Source organism: Aquila chrysaetos, chromosome 4, assembly GCF_900496995.4.
Source record: "Aquila chrysaetos chrysaetos chromosome 4, bAquChr1.4, whole genome shotgun sequence".
NCBI classification, from domain to species: domain Eukaryota; kingdom Metazoa; phylum Chordata; class Aves; order Accipitriformes; family Accipitridae; genus Aquila; species Aquila chrysaetos.
In genome coordinates, this window is record NC_044007.1 from 56,917,300 (window position 1) to 56,944,291 (window position 26,992).

General features: G+C 42.3%; 1 protein-coding gene across 1 annotated transcript in view; it reads left to right on the plus strand.

Moving 5' to 3' along the window:
• The first annotated feature begins 8,068 nt into the window (after positions 1 to 8,068).
• The window catches only part of RALBP1 (ralA binding protein 1), a 36,447-nt gene continuing 17,523 nt past the window's right edge, over positions 8,069 to 26,992 (plus strand). Inside the window, exons 1-2 of the mRNA XM_030011480.2 lie at positions 8,069 to 8,184; positions 8,215 to 8,249. The gene's annotated coding sequence lies outside the window, so the exon portion shown is untranslated. The remainder of the gene's footprint in view (positions 8,185 to 8,214; positions 8,250 to 26,992) is intronic.

Here is a 26,992-nt window from a genome sequence, read left to right on the forward strand (position 1 = left end):
AAGTACTTAATTTTTGCAGTCTACAGATCAGCACCTACGAAATTTTTACATATAAAATTTGGAAAATAGGTTGGAGTGCTGCACACTGAAACTTCCCCAGGATGTTAGGTGAATAAAAATGGATAAATGTTTTTGTTTGTTGGTTTTGGGGTGTTTTCCTCCCCCCACAATTAGGGCTGTATGCCTTAATATGTTTTATTTGGGAGTAATGGTGCCAGATCAATTTTGTGTCAAATGTCATTAACCTATACCTACAAGAGGCCTGATCTGCTACCTAACCCCAACAGCCAGGACTGTCAGGATGTTTTCCTACTCCTAAATGGAAAATCAGTGGGCCAGTGCCCACTGACTCCTTCCATTGTGCTTGTCATGCCCAGTCCTCACTTCAGCCAGTTCTTTTCATATTAAAACACCTGAAGAACCCCAGAACGTGAAAGCTGTTTCAAATCCACATATATAATAAGGGAAAATTTGAACTTTCTTAAATGAGAGGCAATTTTTTCCCCAAAACTTTCCAAACTGTCCAAATTCTGCTCCCACTGAAATGAATAGGGGTCTTTCTTCAGTGGGAGCAGAATTGAACAAGCAGTAACACTTTGGCAAATTCTGCCCCAAGCATTATGGACTGGGAGTGTGCATATGCAATAATAATGTCAGAAAATGGCTGAATAACACAGCTATACTGAATCTGCGCAGATGGCCTGCTCCGACATTTGCTGGAGCTGTGACCGACTTTTTTTTTTTCTTCTTCTTCTTTCCAGTGGCATACGTGCCAAAACATCGCACCACAGAGAAACCAGTAGTCTGCAGTGAGTCACGAATCAGCTAGTATGCAAAAATGAGCAACAGGCATAGGCATTATTTCTGCCCTGTGCTGTGAAGAAATGCCGACTTACACGCTAAGCACTTCACTAAAGCTTTCGTTTTAGGAAGGCAAGGAGAGGAATGCACAGTGTGCTTTTATTTGGGAAAGGGATTGTCTACAATTTTTTTTTTGTCTGTGGCCTCTAGGACTAGAAATAAAGCATCAGCTTACAATGGATGCTTCTTTGTGGCGTTCCTCTCAGTCTTAGCTCGGGGTTGGTTTTTGGCTCCGTTCAAAGCGTTCAGATGCCTGGAGATCGCATGTCGTAATGTCACAAAGATCATGACCTAAAAATACAGCACCTTTGTCCTGAGAGATACAGAAATGCACAGATGAATCTGTTTGTCATGGTTTTTATGATAATGTTGAAGTGTTCTCTATGTGATCAGGCCCTTTAAAATAAGGAACTTTGTGAGAGCAGAGGAAGCATATGCCCAGAAAAGTAGAGGAAATGTAGTTATGGTTTGTTATGTATGGTGGGTTTATTTTCTTGCCTGCTGCTTTCCCAAGCAGCTGTCATTGGTGACACAGAGTATTCCCAGGAGGGAATCCCTACTGCCCTTAGTGAGCACAGTGGATGAGCCTGGGGTTAGCAGGTGGTTAAATCCTGTGGCAACTGCTGTAGTGCTAGGAAAAGGAAGAGCAAAGGAGCATACATCCACGAGAGAAACGTGAACAGGAGAAAAGGACTGACTTTACACTTATGGGTGGCTGTATAACAATAGCACGTAAGCTGTAACAGTAGTTTTCAGCTTTCTGTAGGAAATCACACCCAGGGTCTACTGCCTAACAGCAAGCCTTTCTGGCTGGATAGTTTTTTCAGTCATGGATTCTCTCTGGATTGATTGTCGACAAGTGGCTTTTGTTCGAAATCTCATAGTACTTGCCTGCTATCCCCATGAAACAGGTGGAGCCCAGCCAGCCCTCCCGTAAGGCCCTGCATGGGTGAGTGTGCCTGAGCCGTGCCCCTGATGAATATGTACGCCAGTCTCGACACTGGCTGGTGTGTGAAGGAGCCCCGTCTCCTGTGGCTGGTAGAGCTGACTGCCTGCTACTGATCCTGTCAGCTCTCCCACACGCACATCAGCCTGTACAGGCTTAGCACGTCTGTTTGAGAAAGAACAGAAAGTGCAGAAAACTAGCAGAATGACCTTTTTTTTCTTTTCTGTTGAGAAAGCCCTGTTGTGTGGGGCCTGCAGCCCAGGGAGCCAGCAGCTCTGTGCCACTGTGCCTTTGGCATCTGTCCAGGCTGGAGGAGGGCTGGGTCAGCATAGACTCATGCAGCAGAGCTTCCCATCCAGGCAGCTGTTCCGTACAGCTGGCTGGACCATCTGATGCCTTGTCAGCCTGTGCTGCTCCGCTTGTTAGTCCCCAGCCCTTGCTGCAGCTCTGTGTGCTGCCTGACCCCACAAGCGGTACTGCAGCAGCATCCTGTTGTCAGAAGAGCTGAAATTTCCACCAGGGTGTAGGTTAGAGCATGCTTGGTGTTGTTACTTCCTTGGCAAAGTGGTTCCCCAGGCACTGGTGACTTGAAGCTTTGCTCTGCCTTGCTGGGCTTCCCCTTTTTAACTTAATAAAGACCATTAAACCATTACAGCCCACCTTTCCTTCTTGATAGCAGCATGTTTGGACCCATAGAGTGTTTGTTCTCCACTAGATGTGGTTAAACTCCTCTGGGTAAGCTCTCTCTGGTAACAGGCATCGCTGAAGAAACTGTTTTAAATGTCTTGTGTCTTGCCGAGTTTCAGTCTGAAGTGCTTGTCCTCTTGTGTGGTGTGCTGGGTCTGTCCAATTCACTTCATTTTTTGTGTTCACAAAGGCAGATGATAGATGTCTAGCCTTAAGTGAGACCAGTAGCTAATTCAGTGGGGTGTTGAATTCAGCATTTTCAACATGATTTGAGTGCATTTCCCAAAGGGAGTTCTGTCTTACCCCATCCTTGTTCTGCATGGGATAAAGATGCTATGTAATGCACATTGCTGCTGTTCCTGAGAGCACCTTGGCTGGTTTTGCTTTAATTGCATACTATTACACTGCAGCCTTAAAATTGGGGTTAGCAAGAAAGTTCCAATCTCCAGCTGCAAGCTTTACACAAATACAGATAACTGATATAAATGAGCAATATCAGGGCAGCAGGTCAGGTCTTCTAAATCTTCTCTTTCTCTCTTTGTTTTTTCTTCTAATTGTTTTAAGACTTGAGTTACAGCTAAGGCAGTTTCTCATCTGCTATGTCAGACTTGTGTTCTGTTACGTGGCATCTTGTGCTCTACGCTCTGTTCCTTCTTGCATGATAGAGGCGGGGAAATAAGACTACCTGTGCTCTGCAGGCCTGCAAAATAGGGTAAACTGTCTGTGTGAGTCAGCACAGGCAGGACGCAGGAACAACCACAAAATCATGGATGAAATGCAAAGAGTAAATTTATTTTCATTACCTCGCCAACCGGGGGATCCCTGAAGCAGCGTGCAGGCAGAGGCACACAAGCGGGGACACAGGCACCGTGGAGCCCGGTCCGTGCTAGAAGATCACTGAACCTGCTGGTTTTGCCTGTTTATCAGGGATTTGCGCAGGCATAGTTTACTACTGTGCTTTGATCTTTCCCACAGCAGGGCAGGAATCTCAAGCATGTTCGATAGATGCCTCTGAGTCTACCACAGGCCAATGTTATCTGAACACAGATGTTCTACTTGTCCAACACACAAGGCCAAGATACAATTAGAATGATATATGTTTTTCTACACCCCCGCTGCAAGTCACTTGAGCGTGTTTACAATCCTCCTTGCTAATCTTCTGTTATTTTCCCACAATGGGGTCAACAGAAACATCTCGGTTTTATATAAAATACTAAAAACTGTGAACAGTCATGAAAAAGAGTTAAAACCAGAAAAATTTTCAGTAATGTTGAAATATATAAAAATACGCATGAAGGTTCACAGAGAAAGATCTATGGACATATTTAATGTTTATGACCTAGAAAAAAGAAAATTTCACATTTATAATGCCAGCTTTCCCTTGAATTTTGAAGGGCTTTGCAACACTGCCATATAACCTCTGTATTTCACCCCAAGAGAAACAATTCTGAATACAAGTATTCATGTATTTTTTACATAAGTGCCAAGGCAAAACAATTGAAAACTCAGTAACACCACAAGTCCCCTAAAATCTTACCCCATTTGTTGGGCAGTTCCTTATATAGTGGCCAGATTTTCTGCAAGGAAAGCAAGTATAGGATGGTGGAGGGGGACCCAATGGTTTCTTCATGTAACTACAAGTTTTTGGGAAAAAAAAGGAGAAGGTATGCATGTGTCTCTCTTGTTAAAACAAACATCTCTATAATTTTTCCATAATTTTCAAAGAACTGGTTTGACATGTATCAACACTTACTTGATTGGATCATATTCATGGCAGGACTGTATCAGCAAAGCTTTTATTTCATCTTCTTTGGAAGCATTGGCTTCATCCAGATTGGCAGTCTGTTTAACAGGTAATTATTTGACACGCACATTAGAAACATATTTAAGCCCACACAGCCAAAGACAACACCACTCACCCAGTCCTGTAAAGACCAGCACAACACTAGCTGAGGTTGCATGAAAACAGCTGCTTGTATATAAAATACAGCTGTCCTGAAGATGATCTTGGGAGCCCTTACACCTTTACATGCTGTTTATGTGTCTGTCAATCTACTTGAAAAGAGCATTCTTGGGCACTCAAAACCTTAGACTCTGTTTGTACGTTATGTAAAGACTTGTGTAACCAATTCAATTTTCTTCCAAGTGGACTGAGACTATGTGTAGAAAAAATTATACTATCCAGTATTTGTAAACTGATTTTTAAGCTCCAGACTAGTTGAAGGAGAAGATATCCACTGTACATTTAATTGAGAGATGTATGCAAGTATCATTACTTAAATTTTGCAGTGTTAAAAGGACACACTTAAGAGGTTGGGCAGTTGTTTCTGCTTGCTTCCGACACAGAAGCATTAAAAGGCATCAAGCTTTCTATAATCCCCATCCGTGGTTTAACCCCAGCCAGCAACTAAGCACCACACAGCCGCTCACTCACTTCTGCCCCACCCCCAGCGGGATGGGGGAGAAAATCGGGAAAAGAAGTAAAACTCATGGGTTGAGATAAGAATGGTTTAATAGAACAGAAAAGAGGAAACTGATAATGATAACACTAATAAAATGACAGGAGTAAGAATAAAAGGATTGGAATATACAAATGATGCACAGTACACTTGCTCACCACCTGCTGATAGATGCCCAGTTAGTCCCTGAGCAGTGATCCCCCCACCCCCACTCCCCCCCAGTTTATACACTAGATGTGACGTCCCATGGTATGGAATACCCCGTTGGTCACTTTGGGTCAGCTGCCCTGGCTGTGTCCCCTCCCAACTTCTTGTGCCCCTCCAGCTTTCTCGCTGGCTGGGCATCAGAAGCTGAAAAATCCTTGACTTTAGAGTAAACATCACTTAGCAACACCTGAAAACATCAGTGTGTTATCAACATTCTTCACATACTGAACTCAAAACATAGCACTGCACCAGCTACTAGGAAGACAATTAACTCCATCCCAGCTGAAACCAGGACAATCCCTCAGCAAGAGTAGAAATTTGACCATCATGTGCTGTAGGCAGTCCAAACTGCATGTTCCTCCCCTCCCAAGTTCTTCATATTAAGTGATTTAACTATAGTAAGCACAGATTTGCCACGTGCTCTTGGCATGACATCTTTCAGCAAGTAAGTACATCATTAAAATTTGTGCTACTCACATAGGAAAACATACTTAGATACAAAACATTGCGAGGAAATAAGCAAATCCCTTTCAGACAAATCTGTCTAAGATGTAAGGCTGGCAAGACCCAAATTTCCTTATATCCTCTTTGTTGCTTAAGTATTTTTAAACTTTTTTCTTACTGCAAAGATGTTGGAATGGTGTGACTCCACAGTAGTGCTCGTGGGAGCTGTACAGGCAGAGTTCAGTGTCATACAGCTCTCTTGGCTCTCTTCTGTTGTATGGTACTTCTTACAAATAACATACTTTTCCCCCCGAAAGCATTAACTAATCTACTTCTGGGCTTTCCTTTGTATATTCAGGCTCTCATTGTTTCATGTGTGTTTCTGTACGTGGCCAACCAGCTTCTTTACTAAGCTACACCTCTTTATGACTACTGTGTATTCCTTTATTGCTAATGAGAATTACGCGGTGTGTCTAAAGCTATCCCAGAATAGGACAGCCCATGTAGACTCCCATCTCTCCCAGACAAACTCAACCCCAGAACTGGCTTTCTTGAAATAGTGGTATAACTGAGAGGGAATGGGAAGGAATTATTCATTCATTAACACAGCTCTGCATTTCCCCCTCCCTTTTTTTTTTTTGACAAAATGCTTTCTAAAGCTCCCCTCCGTTATTATTACATTTATGAGGCTCAGGTACCTCAGCAAGACTGAATTTCAAAGCAGAGAGCTTGCCACCTCAGACACACCTCAAGCCACGGTAAGTTTTCTAAGTCATCCAAATGTATTTCACGTGGCAGTAAATTGGTGTAGTCTGCACTCACACAATCACTTGTCTTCAAAAAATGGGAGAAGATTGATTCCAGGTTCATTAGCTGATGGGCCCATTGTGCGTGAATTTGTGGTGGCAACAGCCTCTGATAATACTTATTCTTCAGAGTTGAGAGCCTCTGGCCACTGTCACTTCAAGTGGAGATCCTCACAGGCAATCATCTCAAATTACTACGGGATGTTACCAAAGTAACCTTTCTCTCTCCTTTTGCCAGAAGTAACACAGCCTTCGTATAAAGAAACATCAGCTGCGATGTTAAATAAACTAGTAAGCTTTTGTTATTAAACTGTTTCTTCTGGAGGGGACGAGGTAAATTGAAAGTTGCATGGTTATGTAACATGTTGTAGAGACAGTATCTCTGTGCTCTAACACTAATTGTGCTCCAACACTTAATCGGAGTATTTACAACCCTCCCTTTTGTATTCTGTACTGAATAGCACAAATTCCTGTGGGGGACCATTACTGCAGGAGGTTGCACAAAGAGCCCATTTGACAGGGACTAAGCAGCACTGAATCTCAAGTGAATAAATGAAGCAGGTGGCATGCTGCCATAGTATTAACGTGCCCAACAGCCTAGGGATTATCTTTAAGGCTGTGGGAACGCATTGGTCTGCTTCTTACTGAAACAAATTCCCTTGTTGATGAGGAATCCTGAAAAAGATTCAAATTATGCAGGTGCTTAACAGAAACTTGCATTGTAAGAGACAAAGAATACAAAATTCCTTTTAACATCACTGTAAACAGGTTGCATGTTGAGACGGAGATGTTTCTTGGCACAGGTCGCCTCAAGTCGCATCCAGAGCGTTTCTCCATTTTCTTGTTTTCCAGAGAGTCACAGAGACAAGCGGGTAACAACTCAAGGTCGAATTCGTTATGCAAGATAAAGCCGAAGTCAACGGCTGCTCCTCTGTGAGCTGCAAACGCGGAGGTCGGTAGCAACGTTATTCGGAAGGCCAGATGCAAACCCCTCCAAAGCTGTGGCACTTCTTGCGCTGGTATTAACGGCTTTTGATGCTTGCCGACTGCCCACTGTCACAAATTTCACCTCACAACGGGTTTAGTCATTCGCTGCTTTAGTCACTGCTAACGCTTACATTTCCTTGTAAATCTGCCCCGAAGAGCCATCAGGTCGCTGCCCGTCCGCCCTCAGCGACTTCAGGAAACCTTCCCAAGTTCTTTCACCGGTTATTCCCCCGCCGGGAGGTCACTCGCTGAACCAGGAGGGGCACGGGGAAACCTGCGCCGGGGTCCCCACAGGCGGCCCCAGCTGCCGCCAGCGCGCCACAGACCTCACCTCCCGCACCAACCTCCGCCCCCCACCTAACAAGACCCGCCGCCCCGGGCCTGGGGACTTAAAAACCGGCGGGCGAGGGAACCGGCGAGCAGCGGCTCTGGCCGTCCCCCTCCCCGCCCGCCCGGCGCTGGGAGTTGTAGTCCGGGGGCCGTAAGCAGGCTCGCCACCCCTGCTGGCATGCGTCGCCGAGGAACTACAGTGCCCGGCGTGCCCCGCGCGGGGGACGCGTCTCCTCCGCCCCGCCTCTCCGTCCTCAGGGCGCCGCGCGTGCGCAGAGCCCCTCTCCTCTCCGGCCGCCGGCGCAGGCGCCTCCCGCCCCCGGCCGCCCCGAGACCGCGGAGCCAGGCGGCGGCGCCTGCGCGGTGGCGAGCTCGCGCCGCTCCCCGGCCGTCCTTGCGAGCCGGGCGGCGGGAGGCGGGATGGGGCGCGAGGCGGGGCCCTGCGCGTGAGGCCGAGGCCGAGGCCGGGGCCGGGGCCGGGGCCGAGGCGGAGCCGCCGCGCCGGCGAGCGGGACCCCAACGGTGAGCGCCGGCAGGCGGGGGGGGGGGGGTGGGGTGTCTGCGGCCCGGCCCCCGCCGTTCCCGGTGAGGGGCGCGGAGGCCGCTTCCGGGTCTGGCCGGGGGAGGGGGTGGGGATAACGGGCGGCGGGGAGCCGTCCCCCCCCCCCCCCCCCCCAGCCGCGGCTGCCGGGCGGGGGGGGGGCCGGCCCGGGCTGCCCGGCGGCTGGGGGAGGGGCGAAGCCGTTGGGGTCCCCGCCCCCCCTTTTCCCCCGCCTCAGCCGGCCCGGGGCGCTGCCGGCCCCCGCGGGGGGATCCGCTCGGCCTCCCCGGTGGGGATCAGCTCCCTCCGGCGGCGGGGCGGCCGGCTGGCCTGCCTGCCTGCCTCGGCGGAGGCGCGGGGGGTGCCGCGCTGGGGACAGGCCGCGCGTCCCAGCGGCGGCTTCTTCGTCGGGCTGCCCGGGGCGGGGGGGGGGGGACCCGGCCCGTGTGCGGGCGGCCCGGTCGTCCCTCCTGCCCTTAGGGGCACGGGCGTCGTGCGCCTCAGGGTGGGCGCCGGGCTCCTTGCGCACCCCGTTTTCTTAAGCGTTTCTGCAACTCTGAACCGTGCGGGGTTCACCGTAGCTCCGGCTCCGATGAGAGGGGTGCTGGGCTGTGGGCTAGCTTTCTGTGAGGTTATTTCGGGGTTGTTGGTTTTTTTTGGGGGGGGGGGGGGGGGGGGGGACAGGTCGGGTTTTCTTCCTCATTTACCTTCACCCAGAGGTCACGTCTTAAAAACCGGAAAACTCTTACCATTATTGCAATTTTTCTGCATCTGGTATGTTTAACAGGTTCTAAGGATGCTGTGGTTTCTACCGAATAACCTTGTTTATAAAGCCTGTGTTGCCATTCATCATAATGCCAGTGTGTGATGTATGAGTAAATAAGCATATCTTACTTTTAAGTTCTTATGTATGTTAAAACAAATGACAAGGAAAATGCCAGCAATCCACGTTGATCGTTTGAAAGTATCTGTTCGTGACAATGGTGTGGTTTGGATTCCACCACTGCCTCCTCCGCTGCCCCAGTGTCCCTGAGGTTAATGGTCACACGTAATGAGCAATAATAAGAAAAAATAATAGGTGAAGGCCTTTTTACCAGTTGCATAAACCAGATGGATTTATGTAAATCTCTTGTTCCAGCACAGCAAAACAGCCATAATTGCATTCTTACACCTATTTCTCATCTGGAAAGCTCTTGAAGTGCTTACCGTGCGTGTTCAGCACTGCTATAATGCATCCATTCAAGGGTGATGTTAAGGCTCTGTTGGATATGTTGCAGGGCTGTAACAGATGTGAATTTATTAGTAAGCGTAAATTAAAATGGGAGAGAGATCCCTTAGGTTTGGGTTTTGATGTCATTTGAGGTGTTGCATACAGCTTCTGATGAATGATGCTGTATGGCTTCTTCAGTCCATGTATAGTTACACAGTTGGTGTGACACATACTCTTGAGGGGCTCTTTTCTACAAAGAAGTAAAACAAATTAAAAAATCTTCCAGACTATTGTGGGTTTGAGTGTTTACTACTTCTAAGTGTTTGTAATTTACTAATTCCCCTGCTGTAATGTTCTAGGTAGCTAGGTTACAAATACGGTGTTTATTACAGAGAAGCAGGGAACTCTACATTCCCTGTTCTAGGGATCTCATTTCTAACTTTGAGAAAATAAGTTGTGTTCTTTAGTCTTCCCACATCTCAAATAGAAGATAGGAATAGCTACCTCAAAATTTTAATACTCCACATGGAACTCTGGCATTGTTCTGTCTCACTTAAGGTGTATTCAGGTGTGGGAGGGCATGTTTTGTGTTTTGGTTTGGTTTGGCTTTTTTTTCCTCCCAAAATAAGGGTTTCACTGTAAAACCCCTGGTGTGATTGTTGTTATACAGGGAAGAAAGTTTTTCTGTACAGTAGCTTATTTCCATTTCTATATATGCATGTCTATACCAGAATATGTTGTCTTGGTATTACAATAACTGCATTCTTGCTTCAGAGCTGCGTGGCTTAATTCTGTATGTGTAGTTAAACCAAAACTGATGTGCATATGCACTGTATCTAACACTTTGGGCCTCTGATCTCAGTTGTACCTTTTAGTCACTTCCCTAATATGTTTTAGCTGTATTGTCTTACAGAAAAGGTTTGAATAGTTTCCGAGTAAACACTGCTGTTTCTTACAAGCTGTTTTTAGACTAATATGGAAGATGCTGCTGTTTAGCAATACATACCAACAAATGCAAATCTACTTTCCTTCTGTAAAGCTTGGTGTCTCGTTGCTGGCCTCAAAATGCCAAAATATAGTACAACATTTATCTTCAGTTTATTGTATATCTAGTATAATCTACTAAGCTTTTCTCTGAACTAATGCATCTGATTATTTTGAATCAGTGAATGATTTGCTACCCTGAAAACTAGTCATGGTTTGCCATGTGCCTGCTTCAGATTTTCACCTAAAGAATTCATCAGCTCTTTCTGCTGTTCACCTGAGCCTCATGGACCACAGTTTTCAAATTGTTGCTCAAAAAAATAATAATTAAAAAAAAAAATCAAATGAGCCCATAGTTGGGCTGGAAGTAGCGTGTGGGAGACTTGCACTTAGACTGCATCCCCAGACATGGTGGTGTTGAGAGGTGATTGCTGTCCAAATAACAATTATGTCTTCTGCCTGCCATAGCCGAAACTGGAAGGGTTTTTCTTTAGGCCCAAGTAAGGAGTGGTGATCCAGTAAGTAGACTCACGCAACACTCAGCTCAGATATATCCAAAGAGATTATAGTTTATTCTGTCCTGTTACTCGAAGATAAGGTACTAGGAAAAAATATTTTATTTAGGTTTCACCAGTAAAGTGCTGTGATAATTTTGAACTAGTAGGGAAGAATTTGTGAAAAAGCTAAATACAAAGTACAGTGGCTTCAGTGGATAAAGTAATTTATTAAGAAGGTGAAAAACAAAGTTAATACCTAAACAAAATATGTCTGACCAAAAATATTTGGGAAATATAACTGGGGTCCTTAGTGTTGTTTATTATTAGTTGTGCATTGACAAAGCAGAAGGCATCTTTTTTTCTTGTCTAATCTATGAATTTCAAGTATGAGTGGGAGACTGAGATCTACCAATTCGAAAACATGAGATCACAATGTAGGAGCGATCAGTTCACTACCTACAAGTAGTATTTCCTATGGTAAGTAAACAAGATGTATTTAAATAGAGAACATGGTTTGGTATTTTTCCCTCGTGTAGTGTCTGTAATACTAAGTAAACAAAAGTACAGATAATGAACATGTCCCAGTTTCTTCCAGAAGCAGCTTGGCATAACGTACTGACTAAAAAATAGCAGCTAATTATTTAATAAACACAGAATTTTATAATAATAAAAAAATAAATAAAGAAAAAGTGCTCACCAGTTGCTAAAACAATAATAATGTGAATTTGAATAAGTATAGTGAGCTGTTTAATAGCGTGAATTAATGTGGTATGTAGCCCAGTTTAAAAAAAACATTACTAGAGAAAAGGTTATATTTAGTTTTAAATAATCAAATTCAGTATTGCACAGAATTAAATCGTGCAATTTTTCTGATATAATAATAATTGAAGAGTGTAATGTATGTCACTTCATCCTCATTGGTGTGCCCTAAATTGTTAATAGTTTGTCATCTGTCCATTTGTTTTAAGTGCTGGGAAGATATGTAGAAAAATAAACCTTAAGCAATCAAAGCAACTATAACATTTCTTCAAGGATCATAAACCTTCTTTTAGTGTTGCAGGTTAATTTACGGCATGACCTTGTAGGCGATCCCTGGCTTGCTTCCATCCAGACTACTGTCTTTCCTGGAGGAAGCAGGGAGTGGTTTAATGGTTCTTGCCAGCTACAGCCCAACATGAAGCGCTGGGAAGACCTTGACTAAGTGTGCAGATATGCACTATTTTAGCTTACTGGGGATATGCTTTTTCGTAAGAGTAGGTGCTGCCCTCTACTTCAGTGCAATTGAAGGGTCAGCTTTGCAACTAGCAGGAGCAGATTTCTCATTGCCACGCTGCCTTCTTTATTCTCCTTCTTGCTCACAAGGAACTGAGCTTTTTTAGACTGGCTATTTTGGTCTCTAGAGGCACACAAGGGAAGAGAGGAATGAGTGATGGCTGCTTGCATGAGGTGGGAGGGGGCCAGATGGCTGCTGTAGAGGAATAGTGAGGAGGGAGTGTTTGGTGGTAAGGTTTGACATTCCATATCAGAATGCAAGTTTGGACCAAACTGGAAATTATTTTAAGGAAAATAAATGTAGTTTCACTTTGGTTGTTTTGTACATTTGCTAGCAGTGAATAACTCTTCACTGAGTCAATTCATATAGTTATGTATAGATAAAATGTATTTTTGTTTCATTTTTGTCCTCTGTAGTATGAAAATTTCACATGTTTCTATGATCTAGCTTAAGTCAGCGCACGAAGTTTACTTCCTGTTTTACAGTTTCAGTAGGATCCCTGGGCTTTTATATTATGAGTAACTGAGCTTTGTGCTAAAAGACAGGCATCTGGCAGAAAGGAACTCTTGGGACTGAACACAGATCTCTGGTACTAGAGCTTGAGCTGGATACATGGTTTTTAAAAACACAATGAATGATGATAATACTGTTAACTTGACACTTGTGGAAAAAGAGCTATCACAGAGACAAAAACTGCAGCTTCTCTTTTTCATAAAAAATTTAGTAAGAATTCAGCAAGAATATCACTTCTCTTTAAAACCATACTAACTTTTTAAAATAGGAGTTACACCTAAGAGTTAGAAGCTATAATTTTAATGTTTTTTTCTATAACAAATTTTGTGAAATTTAACATTTCACTTACCCTGGTAATTAGGCTTATTATGTTTTTTGAATATGAGTATCACCAGTCAAGGTGCAGAATTTTTTTTGATGTTGCAATGAAAATAAATTTTCACTGATTTTTATTAGCATGAATTACATTGAATGCTAAATGTAAATTCCAATGATAAGCATGCCAGCAATGAAACTCTCTCATTTCATGGTACGAGTAGTGTTTTTCTATCATGTTACTATGGAAGTCCATAATTCTTGGTTATTGTTTTCCTCTGTCCTATACACTGCTTTCACATACTTAACATTGAATGTATTAATTTAATATTTCCTGATGTAAGATAATTAAATTGGCAGATATTTTACTATATTTGTAATAATCTAACTCCAGTAGATTTTAATATTGTGAACCAAATGCTATATAAAAGCATAATGCTAATCTGTACAAAACTTAAAATAACTTTTTTTTTTTTTTAATTGAATTCGAGGAGAAGTATTATCTGACACCCTCCTCTTTTAATTTTCAATTGTGGTGGCTTCAAAGGAGATGCTGTTCTTTTAAGATAGCCTAAAGAGCTTCTCATATTTGATGGGATTTTAAAAATTGATTTAATGGACTAAAAATGTAAGACTTTAGGGAAAAGAAACCACAAAACCCAACTGATTGAATAGATTTACCCAGAAACTCCTTGGATTATTTCAGTCTAGTGGTTTTAGATTTTCTTGTTCTTTAGATGTGTTAATCTTTACAAATTCTCCGAGTGTTCTTTGTGCTGGCCCCTTGCAAGCTAACCTTAGATACAGAGATCTTTCACAGGTCATGCTTCTGAAGTTTTAATCCTGAAATTTGGGGTTGCAGTTCTCCAAAATTTATACAACTCATACCACTGGTGATCAGGTGTGTTTTTATCAGTGATGTTTTGAAAAGGATTTTAAAAGTTGTTGGAGGAAATGAAATGCAACTTTCCAGCTGAAAGAGGAAGCGATGAGTATGTGGAGGTCTTGCTTTGTTGTCTAGATGGTTTGGTAAATTAATGTGACTGACATACTAAGATGTAGATCCAAATGCAAGTTCCTCGACAAAGATAGTTAAGAAGGACTAATTTTCTGGCAATGACTTATCACACACGTATCTTGGAATATGCCAAAATCTGTATACTCTACCAAAAACAATGAAGACGTTGCATCGGTTGTTACCTGCAGCTCTCCTTTTGTGTGCTACAGTTCTATATTTTGTTTGTTTTATGATAAAACTGGCTTACAGTTTTCTATTGTGGTTGGCTTCTTTTGGTTGCTAGTTCTTTGTAACTCCTTTCATAAGTAAGTTTTTCATATGCTATTTCAGTCAGTCTTTGAAGACATCTAAAAGATACAAAATGTATATCACAGTATTTTGCAGTTAGTGTGTATCATTAGAACAGTCAGTTACAGATGCGTATTTTTGACGGGTAATTACATCTGGTGGTTTTTAGTACTTAAGAGCAAGGATTTCGCCACTCTTAAAAATGCCTTATACCAACAGAGGCAGTTTATTTTCTTTTTGGGGTGGGGGGAGGACAATGGCACTATTTTGTCTTATGTATACTAGGGCTTCCATGAAACTACCTACACTAATTTTATTTAAAGTAGGATGATTTTTCTTGTGTAGACAAGGCTACACAACAGATTTGGGAATGGCAGTCAGAACTTGTTTGATCCTGTGCTATCAGATACTGAACTTTTTTGCCTGCTATGAAGTGTATGTATTTTTAGAGTCTATTTGTGTTATTATTCAGTTCATTTTTGTTATATTTGGCAAGTAAATTGAAAACAGCAATCAGTGTGTATTTCATAAGGTATTTTTTTTTAATAGTACTCTGAAGCCATAGGATTGCTGAAAATTACTGCAGTAGGTGCTACAGACTGAGCTGAAGCTTGTTTTAGAAAACATTTGTGAATTTAATTATAAATTCTAAGGATGCTTATACATTTTTCTAGAAAGCTGGTGTTTCATGTAAGTTTTCTTGTAAGGCTGTTTGGCTATGTAAATTGGCATAGAAGACAAATATTGTGAACTTGTGGATCCTGCTGCTGTTTCAGTAATAGGTAATTTAACTGATCAGTCTACCCCATAGTTGCTCCTGAAGATGCATTTGCTGGCTGTGGAGGCAGATTTCTGCTTCCCAGCCATTCACTGCAGAGAGGAACGGTGGAGACCAGCTGCTGCCCCAAGCTGGGTGGTGCCACACCTCTCCTTGAATGTATTTGTGAATGTTTTCAGTGTTCACATGCATGAGATTTTGCAACATCTCAGCCCTGGAGGTGGTGATGTTAATCTTAATTAATAATCTACTGATCTTATAAATGTTTAAATTGACTTTCCCCTTGGGTATTGAGTGAATCTGGGGCAGAGGTGGAAAACAGAATTTGTTAATCCCAACTCTACATGTGGTACTGAAAAAAGTAACTAAAACTTTAGAAATTTACAGAAAGGCTAAATACGTCACGTGGTCTTGATGAAGAGTTGTCATTTACATTGATGGGAATATGTCTGAAAAGAGGAGATGATATAGTCCTCTTCTTGTGTAGAAACTTACATACCATGGTAAAAAAAAAAAAAAAGAAGAGATAATTTTCTTTTACATATAGCATGAATTTGACAGGCATTGGCATCTATTCCAGCAGGTTGCACTGCTATAGACCTAACATGGATCAATAAAACTTATTTTGTTGGCATGGCTCAAAACAGATCTCCAAATGAAATACGCTACATCAGAAAAAAATCTTTTGGTGTGTCAAACTGCATCTACAATAAGGCTTTACTAAAAACTGCTGTGCTGGGAGCACGGAAACATTATACTCCTATCCATTGTAGTTTAAGTTGTAAAAACGTTTGCATACAACCCAGTCTCCAATTGATTTTACTCAGTATGGACCTAACAAAACAACCAGTTTCTAGGTCAATAGCCACAGATGTTAGCTTGATAATATACAAGACTCTTTAAGCCAAAACCAAAGGTGCTACAGATAGACATAGTTATCAAATAATCACTAAAAATAATCAGCAGATAGACATAGTTATTAAATAATCACAAAAAATAATCAGAGAGGCTGTTATATAAACAGTTTTTCTGGATCAAAGTCTTTCTTTACTTTTCCTTTCTGCTTTTACAGTAGAGTAGGTTTTATCTCAACCACCATAGTTCTGTTTTAATTTAATATTCACTAAAAGTTGAGTATGATTTGCCTGTGTTACACTGGAACATGTAGGATTTTAAACATGAAAAAATATACGTGGAAACTGATCATCTGTGTCGTGTATCAAACTATGAAGAGATCCAAGCAAAGCTGTTCTTAGTTTCTCCTTATGTTATAGAGTTGTCAGTTCAAGTGACAGCCTGTAATTTACAGATCTCTTCATCTGTGTTCAATACATGGTGGCAAAAATTAAATGTTAAGCACAAGAAACTTAATTTTCACAGTTTTAACCCTAAAGGTTTGTGTCATTAATATACTTTCAGAAAATGCTAATTTCTGGAAAGGATAAGGCCTTAGAATTGAATATTCTTTGCCTTTGGTAAGGTAAACTAGACTGTTCATGCTGACCTCCTAGTTAAAGGATTATGAAGTGACTTCTGTAACATGAACTTCATGCTGTTTGAAAATTCTATGAATAAAATAATGATCACAATTCAGCGAAGAAGCATGGTACTTCTAATTGATTTTTCTACATCCAGTCTGAAAGATAATATCTCAATAATGGATTAAAAAGCGCCACTGTCTGGATTCAGCATGCAGCACCCCATGCAGCATGTGCGCTCTTTGTTGCTTACGTATTAAGCAGGTTTATGCAGTTGACAAAGTGTAGCTGGGCTTCGTCTGTACTGAATTCAGTGTGCTAGTAGGTGGTAGCAAGTGGCTTTTAAAGGACAAACCAGCAGACACATGTTAAGCGATGTTTGTAGGGGGGCATACCTGTTCTGGTTTCATTGTCATTGGCATGGATAAGAAAGATGATGATGATGCAGCGGCATTGGCATCTGTCTGTGCATGTCAACTGAGTATGTTCCCAAGATTTCCATAGAGCTTGAACTCTACCTGCTGGCAAGAGCCTCACAACATGTTACTGCATCTCTGCTGCTGCTGTTGGTTTTGCCAGGTGAATTATTGCTGTTACAAAAATGCCAGTGTGTTATATTTTGTGTTTCTGGTGTGTTGACATATCCCAACTTTGTTACCAGTGTTAAATCCAAAGCAAAGTGTCTCTAATATTTGCTGTTTACACTTGTAATTTCTAGTATTTTAGCATGCATTAGCTAATGCACTCTTAAAAAAACCCCAAAACAAACACAAACCCCCAAAATAGGCTATACATAGCCTTAGATTTTTTTAACTAGGTGATGGAACTGACTGTACAGAGGTCTGGCCTCTCTGGAAAACTAGATTCCATTCTCTGTGTGATCTGTCACGGTTAGTCTGTAGATGCTTTTGAAAGAATAGCAGAAACGCTTAAAAATGCAGTAAAATATTTGATGCCAAATCCAGTGGCTTCTCCTCTGCTTCATTTTGGTTATTTTCACTCTGGTGATTAGCACTTGCTTTTTGAACAGCATTTGTAGTACATTCAGCTCAACCAGTCACGGTTTTGTGGTGTTTATTTGAACTGACTCCACCAAATGGACAGCTGTTCTCAACTTGGCTGAGTTCAGGTACTGGAGTGTGACTGAATGATGCCGTAGTTGAAATCTCTGATAAGGGGAATTTGTCATTAAATAAACCCATCCCAGGAACTGACAAAAGTAAAAAATCAGTCTTAGTTCGCTAGATCATCAATTGCTGTATGACTTGCTGCAGACATTTAGTGACTAGGGATTAGACAACTCTTCGAAAGACTTGTCAGAAAACTTGAATTGTATAAAACTTGTATATAGTCCTGAGGGCAAACAAAACCTGAGGTGATACTATGTTTATAGTGATTGTTAAAAAAGTAAACTGCACTCCTTTTATTGCATTTTCCTCCCTTCCTCTGTTAAGTGGTAAAAGTAAAACTTTCTGTTGTTTTACAAGCTTTAGTGCTGGCACAAGTGCGGATTTGGAGAGATGCACAGGAGAAAAGGGACACGGTTGTCACACTAGGAATAAGTCTAAGGGCAATTATATTGGGTTTGTGTGGCAAGGTTTTGGTAGCTGGGGGGGCTACAGCGGTTGTGCCTTCTGTGAGAAGCTGCTGGAAACTTTCCCTATGTCTAATAGAGCCAATGCCAGCTGGCTCCAAGACAGACCCGTCACTGGCCAAGGCCGAGCCCATCAGTGATGGTGATAGCGCCTCTGGGATAACATATTTAAGAAGGGAAAAAAGAAAACGGCACAACAGCAACTGCAGCCAGAGAGAGGAATGAGAAGATGTAAGAGAAACAGGCCTGCAGACCCCAAGGTGAGAGAAGGAGGAGGGGGAGGAGGTGCTCCAGGTGCTGGAGCAGAGATTCCCCTGCAGCCCGTGGGGAAGACCATGGTGAGGCAGGCTGTCCCCCTGCAGCCCATGGAGGTCCACGGTGGAGCAGATATCCACTTGCAGCCCATGAAAGACCCCATGCCAGAGCAGGTGGATGCCTGAAGGAGGCTGTGACCCCATGGGAAGCCCACACTGGAGCAGGCTCCTTCGTGGCCCCATGGAGAGAGGAGCCCATGGAGCAGGTTTTCTGGCAGGACTTGTGACCCCTTGGGGGACCCACGCTGGAGCAGTCTGTGCCTGAAGGACTGCAGCCCGTGGAAGGGACCCCCCACGGGAGCAGTTCGTGAAGAACTGCAGCCTGTGGGAAGGACTCACATTGGAGAATTTCGTGGAGGACTGTCTCCTGTGGGAGGGACCCCATGCTGGAGCAGGGAAAGAGTGATGAGTCCTGCCCCTGAGGAGGAAGGAGCGGCAGAGACAATGTGTGATGAACTGACCCTAACTCCCATTCCCTGTCACCCTGTGCTGCTGGGAAGGAGGAGGTAGAGAAAACCAGGAGTGAAATTGAGCCTGGGAATAAGGGAGGGGTAGGGCGAAGGTGTTTTCAAGATTTGGTTTTATTTCTTATCATCCTACTCTGATTTGACTGGTAATAAATTAAGTTAGTTTTCCCCAAGTTGAGTCTGTTTTGCCCGTGATGGTAACTGGTAAGTGATCTCTTCCTGTCCTTATCTTGACCCATGAGCCTTTCATTAGATTTTCTCTCCCCTGCCCAGCTGTGGAGGAAAGTGATAGAGCGGCTTTGGTGGGCACTTGGCCTCCAGCCAGGGTCAACCCACCACACCAATCTAAGCAATAGTGGGTATTATATATGTTGTACAACGTGGCATTTTTCAGAAGTATAGGAGGGTTTGACACATTTCCAGGACAGTTCGTATTATTCAATTCAGCTCTCAATAGTTCAGCCCTTATCTAAAGTTACCACATTTTCATTTGGGCTGAAAAGTTGGGTTTCTTAGGCTGGTATTTAAAAATTTAAACAAAAAGCACTAACCAAATCCTTCAAACTGTTTCTGAGACTTGAGCTAGCAGGGAAAAATATTTTATGTAATAAAAAATATTTTGGTAATCAGGCAAGCCTTTTTAATGCTATTTGTAATTTAGAGGGGAAACCTGATTTTGGCTGGAGAAGACCTCCCAGATTTCCTTGCTTATGTGTGGACCATAATTTTCAGAAGCCTTACTTAGAATTGAGTGTGGGAGAAATAGAAGGTAGCAAGGGAAGCCTGGGAAACAGTGAGCAGCCAAAAGGTGAGATCAGATGAGGCACTGGGTGTGGAGAAGAGGAATGGTGAAACTGAAGTTGCACAGGTCTAGGTGCTGAACACCTGCATGGTGAGGAGGAGGAGGTTGTGAGAGAGATGAGGTACAGTCCTGATGGTGGAGGAACTGGACTGCAGGAGAGGGGAATGAAGAAGCTAATGGAGAGGGACTGAGCCTGGGAAGCAGTGGGACTAGACCACAGAATGGGAAACTAGTATACTAGGCTTGAGTACAATTACTGGAGGAATTGGTATTGGGTTACTTTGTGGTGCCAAGACCGTGGGAACCAGGAGCAGGATTCACAGGAGCTAAGACTAGAGAATCCTGAATAGTAGACCAGTACTTTCCCAAGAAGTTTGAAGAATGAGAAAATATTCTCTGGGTGGGCAGTGGCAGTTGTCATGCAGGTAGCTGATTAGTCAAGATACTCCTGCAGAAGTCTGGCCTGGTTACAGCGCCCATCTGCCTCATGATGCAGAGTCCAGACCTTCTGCTTGTTACTGCATAAACAGCAGTCATTCCAGTTGTTAGCTGGCCAGTTATTTCCAAGAATGCCTCATATATCTGGTTGTGATCTAAATATAATGCACCACTTTGAAACTGCTTCCATGACAGTTGATTCAGCTGGAGAAAGACACATGGCAGGGTTTGCTGAGATATCCCTGAAGGATGGGAATGAGCTTGGGAGCCACGTATGGCATAGTTTGTGTAACCTCTGTATACAGCTTTGGTCGTTACCCTGTAGCAAAGATTTGTGCCGAGGCTTTTCTCCTAGACTACGTGCTTTAGCTTGCTCTGGAACAGGCAGTGGGATGTAAACTGTCACAGCATGCCTTACCAGGGGACTAGGATGTTACGGCAAAGGAGGCGGTGTTACAGCACAGCCAGTGTAGGAGGCAGAATTATGGGACAGGGGCTTTTCCTATGTGACTATGGTTGGTCTCTTTTCAGGTGTGCTTTCTCTGGAGCAAAGCACTTAACTCTCCCCAGGGGATCCAAGTTTTGTTTTCCCCAAGATGTCTACTGGAAACAGCCTGCAAATTGCATCCTGATGGAGCTCTATAGAATTTGTATGCTAGAGACTGTGATACTGTTTTCCCTGAAGTGAACCAAATTGGAATGCATATGCTACCACATATCTGGAGATTTTATCTTCATGTGATTATGAAACTTTATTGTAATGTGATTGGAAATCTTGTTTCTGATATTTCTAGAATGTCTAGGATATTATTTAATTATTTATTTTAAGGTTGACTCTCTACCGAATGGATTAATGAAGAACTGGAATACCCTCAATAATAGGGAATAACCTGGTTACTGCTACATATTCTGGATGTGACCTGGCTCCTCCAACAGTCCACTCAAATAGGGACGTGGTCTATTGCTCTCTGATTGTTGAGAGCTAAGTAGTTTTGTGTATTTGTATATCACTACTTCTGAGCTGGTATGGAATCTCAGAGCAGAACTTGAAATACTTTGGATGGTACTGCAATTGCGGCAGACTTTATCCACCTACAGATAAATGAGAGAACACACAAACGTGTTTATGTTACTTTTAGAGCTGACCTGATGCTGGCATTATTTTTGAAAAATGTACAGCTTGCTCCTATGTGACTTGAGTTGTGTGATTACACACTCTCCTTTAAAGTAAATTTTCTAACATTCTCATAGCATCACATATCCTGTAAAGTAATCTTAGGTTTAGGAGCTGAATGCTGCTAAACAATTTGTATTTTATTCTCTTTATCCAAAAAGTCTTGTGAAGGCCCATCTTGAGGCTTTAATTCTTGCCAGTTATGAAGAGTGCATGACTCACAAGGGAGTTATTTAATGCTGTGTTTATGTGATTACTTGTGACTTGTGAAATTTTAAACTTGCTTTACCTGTCTACGTGAAGCACTTCCCTTTTCTCCTTTCATGGCTATGTTGCCTTATTAAAGAAGGGAAAGGGCACTGTTTATGTACCTGGGTTCTGCTTGTTAAATAAAATAGGTGGCCTCTGATGTCATTTTGCTATTTGACTGCATGGCAACATTTCAGTCTAAGACGTGTTCGAGTGAAAGCAGTGTTTTGTATTAAGCTTTTCAGTATGTTGTAAAAAATGCATCTTTTTATTTCAAAACACAGCTTAAACTGTTGTGGTTTATTGCAGTAATAGAACCGCAGAACAATTTGAGTAAAATGTAAATTGTTTATTAGCTTTAAGCTAGTAAAAACTGTTCTTTGCCTAAGCTGTTGCTGTAGCTGACAACCATCAGTAGTTAGAAGATTATTAATTTGAGGTGTACTTAACCATATCCTCTACTCTTGGAAGGACCATGGTTTTAATGGCCTCCCACACTTTGCGATAGTCTAAGAAAGATGAGAACTTAGATGTGTCTCAGACATTGTATAGTCTTGGTAAATAACTTACTTCTAACTGTCTTCTCATCTCCAAGTCATCTTGTCAACCGTCTCAGCAGTTGTATGAGTACCACTCATAGTTTCTGAAGTGCTTGGACATGCTTAGACCACAAGTGATAGTTTTTGGTTTTTCCTCTTACGGTTCATTACTTTCCAAAATGGAGCTATGCTTGTTACTAGGATAATTTTTGTCCAAAAGCAGACATATGTCCAGATCTTTTGGTGTGAAGGCCTACGATGATGAGGCACTGCTGTATTCTGGGTCTTGCTTTTGGGTAGTTATGATGGAGCAGGTCCTGGTAGCTGAGTAAGTGTTCCCACTCTGCCTCCATCCTTTGATTACTGACTTCTTGGGACTATTTTCAATGTAACACACAGATTTTCAGAGTGTGTCTGTTTGTGGCAAAATGGGATGACCTAGGGACACCCACCATACTTCAGATGTGGTCTTGCGTAATGCTTGTTGCAGAAAAATTCTTTGTGTCTTTCATTCTGCCCAACAGCTTTACAAAATAACAACTGTGCATGCAATCACCTGCTCTAATTTGCTTCTGCTGTTGTAATTAGTTACAAGGCACAAAGTGACAATACAGATTCAGTGCAAAACAGAAATGATGGAGCCTTCTGTACTGAATGAAAGAGCTGTGAGTTTGGTCTTTCAGACTGTGCCTCTCTTTAACGTGTTCATGCTGACTTAGATGACACACTGTAATAAGTAAGATCTATTAAAGATGGCTGTCATATCTCTCTGTCTTCACTTTTCTCTGTTTTTTCTAAACCTCAGCTCTTTAATATTAATTTTTACTTACTAGATATGTAGCTCAGGCTGAATTTTTCAGGAAAGAGTTCGGTTATTTTCAAAAATGAGGCTAGGAAAAAATGCGTTATTTTGCCCACGCAGGCATCTTCCTTCCTCTCCCCAACCCACATTCCTGTGCTTGGTGTATGGTCTTGAAAGATGGTGGTGACATGATGGCTAGGAGGTTTTGTGTTAAGGACATACCTTAGGCTTTCCATGTTTAAAATGTCTTTTAATTTAGTCTTTCTTTGGGGGAATAGAGGAAAGGTCACAATACCATGCATGTTTTGTGAAGGCTGTTTATTTTTGACACTCAGTTATTCTGAGGGTTTGACTCCATGTTGAGCGGGAAGATGGTTCAAGAAACTGCATTTTGGGGAGTACTGAAAAGAGTAGCTAGGTCTGAGGAGGCGTTTGGAACTGCAAGAAGCTCTCTGACACTGTCACGTAACAGCATGCGTGGCTCCTGTGGAAGAAGAATCAAATGCTGAGTGAATGAGAACTGGTGGGAGTCAAGGAGCCTGCTGTTGGAAGGGAGGTAAGGAAGAAGATGACTTATTGTGATAATAGGGAGTGACTGAGAGCCAGTAGGAGAAATGGGGACAAGGTGAGAAGATGAGGTAGATAATCATGAGGAAACAAAAGACTGCAGCAGAGAAGAACATCCAGGAAGAAACGGGAACTGATAACTAATAATAACTAATAACTAGAAGAAACAGAGGACAAAGAGGGAGAACTTTATCTGCAAGGAAACGGTGTGCAGCAGGAGAGTAGGAATCAGCTGAATAAAGAGCAAGGGGAGGGGGAAGTGGGAGACTGAACTTGGGTCACAGAGACCAAACCAGATAAAGAACATGTTGTGTGTGATGTACTGAGGGTGAAAAAGAGGAATCAATCAAGATGGGAACCATGGGAGTACTGGCACCATGTTGTAAAGAAATTGAAGCTTGAAGATATGGGGAACATACTAAGAATAAAGTGAAATCTGGGGAGATGAAGCTGTGTGTGCAGTATCACAGAACGGAGCTGCCCAGAGAGGGAGGCTGCACGCCTGTCATCGTGGTTCTGCCACTCCTCTGCTTTCCATCTTTAGTGCTTGTTGAGCTCTTCTGCTGCTGAGCTAGCTCGTGGAAGCCTGTTGGAACAGGTAGCACATTGAATCATCTCACAAAGGGGTCTTGGGAGAGGAAACTACTGGAATTGGGGGGGTGTGTTAATGGAAGGAGTAGAATGACCTTCCCCACATTGCAGTAGTGAGCTGTTAAATCTCCTGACAGATGAGGACTGCATAGGTGAAAAGAAGCAATTTGAAGCAAGGAGCCTGCTGCAGAGGAGAGGCAGGACTGAAGGGGTAACAGATTGGGAAAACAGGGTCAAGTCTGGGAGGGTGAAGTTGGCAGAAGAATCAGCATGTTAGAAATGTTCTTTCTCAAAATGCTGAGAGGATTAATGATATTTTCAGTCTCACTATTTATTGCTGTTGGCAAAAATGTGTAAAAGCCAGAGAAAGGTGCAGATTTGTATGGCAATAGAACATTAACATCCATTAGTAAAAGTGGAAGATGTTTTTGCGGTAGGCCTAAAGGCTCTGATTCTGCTGATAAGTCTTGATAGAATTTGAGCATTGTGGAATTTCTCCCTTATTTAAAGACCTAGAAAATTACGCATATAGGAAAGTAATGCTTTCTTAAAGCTGTATAAGAAAAGTGCAGTCTTAATTCATTGCATTTACAAATACATACTATTATTTTTAGTCAGTGTCTCTGCTTTAGCCAGAATAAAGAATGAACAGTATTAAAAGACCTCATGAATATTTTCTTTCTCATCATAATTCTGTGTCTTACTGTGCCCTATTCAGATTCTGACCTGAGTAACTGTTAATTTCCACAAGCACTCTGTGAGTGATCTCTTGGAGTGAGATACTTTGTTTCATACATACATGAGAACTGGTGGGAGTCAAGGAGCACCTTAAATTTTCACTGTGTTCTGCATGCAGAGAAGTGAAGGATGAGAGTTCTAAAAAACCAAAAACAATAACCCTTCCCAAAACCCACTTAGCAGGACACATTTGTAATTAACCTGGCAAAACACAATACCATATTATGTTTTTCTATATTTTACCAATCTGTAAATAAGACCCTAGGAGTTGAGTAATACTGCTGGAGAGTGTTGTGGAACGTATGGGCTAAGCCTGGCTTCATCCCAGGAGCTCTGCTGGGTTCCAGAGGCAAAGCTTGTATGTCCTCATTTTCCAGGGTGGTGTTTATGTGCCTTTGCAATGACATTGCCCTTTCCCTCTGTGCACTTGCCCATCTTGCCCACTCTAGAGGTGGACTGGTTTGTAGGTGTGGTCCATCCTGTTTGCTTAAAAAAATTATATGTAATAGTTCTAATTTCATTCTATGAGTTACTGTTGAAATACTGTCTATTGTTTAGCAGCTTTTGGTGGGGTGTTTTGGGTTCTGTTTTTTGGGGTGGAGGGGTTGGTGGATGAAATGCAAACAGGTGCTGTGCAGGAATTTTACTGATCATTCTGATACCCAGATGAGATGCAATGCTATTGCCAATCCGTGTCATTGGTAATATTGAAAATGCTTATATAATTGAAAGTTTTGACCTTTTTTGACACCTGTAAGTCTGAAGCCTTAGTTACCTGGACAGTTCTCCTAAAATGTCTTGTATGAGCATGCCATTTACTTGTTTAAACACAATATCAAATTAGCATAGCAGTGGAATATTTGATATCAATTAAAAATATAACAAAACCCAACAAGCATGACCAAAAAAAAGAAAATGGCTGTGCCTCATGTTAATGCTGTTCTCTTTTAAAGAGGCTTTCTGCTTTTGTGTAAGAAGTTATAGTCAGGTTTGTGTGATGTATCAGGAGTTCCTGCTTAGCCAGTATGTATCATTTATTTCCTCAAATGAGATTTTATAAAATACTGGGTATCCATGATTGTTTGCCTAACTTAGCAAAGGGTTGACTACTTTCTTCTTAATTGTAATCTATACATCAGCATTAAATAGCAGGAGTACCAGAGGTGATTGCAGAGTCCAAAGGCTAGTGCAGAAGCCACAGCTATTATATCTGGATATACTCTTGTCATAACTACAATACTGATGGAAACAGGTTTAATATGGCTTTTCTGTGTAATCTTATAACATGTTTTGATTTTTTTTGTGAGGCTATGGCTAACACAGCCACCTTGATCACTTTAAGTCTGCAGTGCAGGACACCTTCCCCCAACTCTCAGCTTTCCTTGTGCTTGCCCTGGCACTTGTATGGCTGCATAGAGAGCCAGGCTGTGGAACTGATGTAGCTTTCAAAAAAAAAAAAAAAAATTTTTTTTTCTTCTGTTTGTCTTCCAAAGGATCAGTTTCCTTTCAGCAGCAACATAGCAGTACAGATTTAGGTCGGATTAAAGTTAGCGTGTAACTGTGACTTGACCTGTCATCCAAGCATACCAATGGGTGTGGGAAATAGATTTTTCTTTTTCTAGGGTTTGCTTTATTTCTGTTTTCCTTTCATCCCTTGAAAGAAGGGCTCACATCTGAGGGTGACCATTTGGACAGAAAGGGCCAAATTCAGCAAAGTGGACTCCAGAGGTATTATGTCCTATACAGCATATCTGTTCTGTGGAATTTCTGAAATTTATCTGTGCTAGGAAGAGTTTTTTGCTTATGAGTTCCATTGTTGAGAATTTATGGATTGGCTTCCCTCAGCAATTTTCGTATTAGCTTTTATTTGGCTATAACTCTCAAGCAAACAACATACCAGCATCTGGGTGCGGATGACCTGATATAGCCTCTTCAAATGTGAAGTTGTTGTATACCAGAAAAACTTAATCATTCTTTTTCTACCTTCTTTAATTTGCATAAGCATGATTAGAAGATGGATTTGCTTTAACTCTTCCCCCCCGCCCCTTATTGCAACAGGCTAGGCAAGTTCTTATTTGCATCTACCAAATATGCT